The sequence below is a fragment of the Gadus chalcogrammus genome, chromosome 16 (assembly GCF_026213295.1).
Source record: "Gadus chalcogrammus isolate NIFS_2021 chromosome 16, NIFS_Gcha_1.0, whole genome shotgun sequence".
Lineage (NCBI taxonomy): Eukaryota > Metazoa > Chordata > Actinopteri > Gadiformes > Gadidae > Gadus > Gadus chalcogrammus.
In genome coordinates, this window is record NC_079427.1 from 3,222,013 (window position 1) to 3,226,637 (window position 4,625).

Sequence of the window (4,625 nt, forward strand, 5' to 3'; positions counted from 1 at the left end):
TGTATATGTTTATCTATTCCTCTACCTATATAGTGATTCTTGTAAACAGCGAGGAGAATGACGTCTAATCTGTCCCAAATGGGATATAAATACACGCCTATAGACGCGAGCCTTCGATTAACACAATACGTGCATTATTCATGTTATAACCACGTGACGCCTACCGTGCAAACAAGAATTATCACTACAAAAGGAAAGACACCACGTACGTTGTGATCATTGGGGTTTTGCTTATATCATATGTGAATGTCAATAAATAAACACACATATTGATGCACAATAAACACATGAAACCCATGAAACACACGTAGAGTGAGGATGTCGATGGGAAACAGCCCTATGCTATTGTATTGTATCAATGTGTTCAATTAGGGAATTACGTGTATTTCGTTATGATGCTGTTAGTGTGTTAGGGTGTTCATGTGTGTTGTCCATGCAGCAGTTTCAGCGCACAGAGCATAATGGAAAGATCGACCGAGGCAGAAAACAGTCCTACCTCCACAGTGAAAGACCTCAGGAACAATCCTCGTCGCTCCTCCTCTGTTCGGGGTGCTGGTGTGGGGGGTGGGGGAAGAAGAGGTCCAGAGGGAATCCCAGTTAAACCATCGGATAGACGTCCGACTCGAGGACACCGAACCTTGGCACAGCGTCTCGTCACCGCGTCCACATTGAGCCCGTAGTGTGGTGCGTCTGCGTTCCGATGCCCACACGCCTCTGCTGCGTCGACGAATTCCTCCTCTGCGTTTGTGGACGTGGTGTGTGTGCGCGTGTGCGCGCCTGTGCTCGGGTATCCCGGGTCCTGCTGCTGTGTGAGTGAAGTTGGCACTCACCTTCCGTAGGGTAAAGGGATGAGTGTGTGCTGGAGTCAACACGCACACCGGCGCGTGCGTCCCGTCTCTGCGGTTGTTTCGGTCCTCGCGCTGTAATCCGCGGTGTATTTTTAACGTCTTAAGTTTTCTCTGTTAGCCCGTTTCCGACACCTGCAAACTACAGCTACTCTCTCTCTCTCTCTCTCTCTCTCTCTCTCTCTCTCTCTCTCTCTCTCTCTCTCTCTCTCTCTCTCTCTCTCTCTCTCTCTCTCTCTCTCTCTCTCTCTCTCTCTCTCTCTCTCTCTCTCTCTCTCTCTCTCTCTCTCTCTCTCTCCTCGCCGGGTCCTAAAGCCGGTAGAATGTGTGTATGGGTATGTACTGTATAATGTGCAGCATAAGGCAAGGATTCTGTTTACCGACTTTACCAATTCTTGGTAAAATAGGCAGGTACGAGAAAACACAAGAGTCGGAATCGCCCCCTTCCCCTGGCCCTGACCATTCAGAAGTCGATCCATCTGCAGTTGGAGCTATTCAATTACATTTATTAGGGTGACACTTTGGTCCATATAGCTACCCAAGTTACAGTAAGTGCAATAAACAAGATATAACCAAATCCTTCGAGTACATACAATTCATGAAGCAACTTGTGGATGTGCTTCTATATAGAACTGATCAGTCAGTCACTGTTAGCATTGCAGGGTGCAAAGGAGGGGTATAAGTGTGGGCTGCCTCATTCTGCGAGAGCTGCAGAGGACGAATGGCACAGGCAGGCAAACCTGCCAGAAGGGAGTTACAGTAGTCTCCCTGTGAGATGAGGACAGCAGGGACCAATTCCTGGGTGGCCTTCCAGGTGAGGAACGCAAATCTGCAGGAGCAGGTAGTGGCAAGTTGGCAGCGAAGAACCTCTGGTCATCGAGAGTCCCACCCTGGATCCTCGATCTGTTCCTCGCCATCTGAGTCGCAGGCACCACGGAGTGATGTCGATGTCGATGGAGAGGTCTGGGACGGGAGACGCCGTCTCTCGAGCGATGAGGATTTCCATCGTGCCCGGGTGGAGCTTCGGGTGGGGTGTGGACATCCGCTGAGAAATGTGGGTCAGACACACAAAAATCTGTGCTCGTAGTAGGGTCTCACAAAGTAAAAAAATACTGAATTAGTTGCGTGGTTTGTCCGATGAGATTCCAGCTTCATAAAGAGAGGATCCCTGGGAGTCCAGACATGGCACTGCAGACACAGCGGGAGGAACTGGACGAGTGAATATCTCCCTCTCACTCACAGGCACATAGTCCAGTTTAGGCTGAACTAACAGTTCGTGGTCATTTTCCCGTACTCATAATGACGTATGTATTTAACAGAGTTTGGAGTCAGTTGAAGAAGTGACCAACGTGCCGGACTCTGGGGCTGCACACCTGTAGTGTATTGCGCAATCGATGTGCACACAGGTGTAACCAGCCATCACCCAGACGCTCCGGGAGATCTCCTGAAAGGCAGCATCTGGAGCACCAGGTCATCTGTCATTGTCAGTCAACTTCTACAATAAACCGGTTTTGGTTGTCAGGGGGGGGTTCGGGGTGGGGGTCAGTGTGTGTTGGGTCTAAGGTGGGTTCAGGGTGGTGGCCTAGGGTTGAGGTGGAGAATATACCTCGGCACCAACGCTGGACATTAGAAATCAATGAAACCCTCCCTAATCCAGATGAATCAAGTTCGGTACATTTAGGCGCACCAACTCTGTTAAGCCTTCTATGTCTGCTGTCTGTCTGTCTCTCTGTCTGTCTGTCTGTTTATCTGTGTGTGTGTGTGTGTGTGTGTGTGTGTGTGTGTGTGTGTGTGTGTGTGTGTGTGTGTGTGTGTGTGTGTGTGTGTGTGTGTGTGTGTGTGTGTGTGTGTGTGTGTTGAAGCTGTTAAGACATGTGTGTGTGTGTGTGGGGGGGGGGGACGCACACTAGAGAATAATCCACTATAATCTCCTAACTTGTCTGTAATTTCCTACAAGCTGCTTAGTATATAACGAGCTAACGCACCGAGCTAACGTAAGGCGCTAACCTAACAAGCTAACGTAAAGTAGCGCCCTTTTCATGTAATACAACTGTCAAAGGACAACATCCGCCTGGGTGATCAGACAATCGTACATCCGGCCTAGCTTCACTGAAACATCTGTTTTCAATGTTCTTTGTCAAACTCACTTTGTTGTTCCCATTTAAGTTTCAGAAGATTTCACATGAACGCGCTCGCCCCTAATGTGAACGGTAACAGTTTGGTTAGCACTGGACACAGGGTAGTCATTTGAATGTAAGTAACGGATGTTTTAGTGAAGCCAGAAGAGAGACGGTTACAATGGTTTGATCACTCCCAGACCGGTTCAAATGTACTTTAAAATGAATTGAAGAGTAATGAAAGGGAGATAAGAAACAGCAAGGTGCCGCACACACACACACACACAGTCATTTTGTAGTTTTTTTATAGCTGCTAGGCGTAGAGAGTAGCCACGGCGGCAGTCGTGATCGTAATTTCCGGTTAGTAAACCACAGAGTACTCGATTTGGAACAGCACTCACATCTGAAAAAATAACGTAGTAGATAGTGCGGATAGTATGCTTCCTTTAAGTATACTCATGGAAGTACGGGTATGGTCTCACGAAAATACGTGACACTGTCACGTTATTTAATCTATTGAAACGTGATCAGGGACGTGTAGGCCTATTTTCTAAATGTTGTATTTCAATTGGAAGTAGGCTATTTGTCGTGTCACTAAGCATGACTTCCAAACTAAGGTTCTGTCCGGGAGCGTTCTCCCATATGTCCCTTATGGAGCTCCGTACAGATATAATTGTCTTAGAACACTCCCATTCAGAATGCATTGGTTTACATTTCGTTCTGTGTAACACGCAAAAAGTCGGACTATCGTGCTCTGGAACACGCTTCAATAGATTAACGTTTGTGCGCAGGAGCACGCAATCGCGTGATACCGGGTTGCAACCACACACACACACACACACACACACACACACACACACACACACACACACACACACACACACACACACACACAACCTCTTGCAGGCAGACTCAGAATCTTGAGCCCATTTATTAGGGAACAGGTGTTATCGGGATTCCATCACTGCATTCCCAGAATCCTGCATTGTGAAAGTCTTCCCTTTTTTTTTTAAATGTACAATTGCATTTTTTTCTACATACAAAACAACCATAGTATTTTTCAGGAGTCCACAACCACCCTGCCCGTTTTGACACACAAAAGTAATTTGACACTTCTGGGATGAGCCAATGATTAATCTGTTTGGAAGGTTTTGTTGGAGACAAACAAAGAATCTTCAGGCAACAGATGTGACAGCTGTGACTGCTCTCTCTCTCCTTCGTCTGCTGGGTCCTCTGTGTTTGCCTACCTGCTACAGGTAGCCAGTGGGCGGGGCTGAGAGGCTTGTCAGCTGATGAGGTTCACCTGTGCAGGTCTGCCAACCAGGCTTTAGCCAGTCTCTCTCTCTTTCCACAGAGGCAGGTGGGCTTGGGTTCTGTTTAGGGTGGTTCCTTAAGGTTTTGGACCTTTGGATTGGTTCCATGTTTTGTTTTATGTTAACACTATTCAACATCCCCACAGCACACTTTCCACTGCCCATATACATAGGCTAGTCGAAAGAATTGTGTGTTTGGTCAGTAGTTCAGTTGGTTGGTCACATATGTTGGTTTGCTGTTCAGGTTTGGTTTGTTGCATTTTGTTTGGGTATTTCCAACATGGTAAAGAGGGTTTGTTGTTCCCAGTATTTGTTTTGTCTGTCTGGGTAAGTTTCCTCCGTTCTGGCTC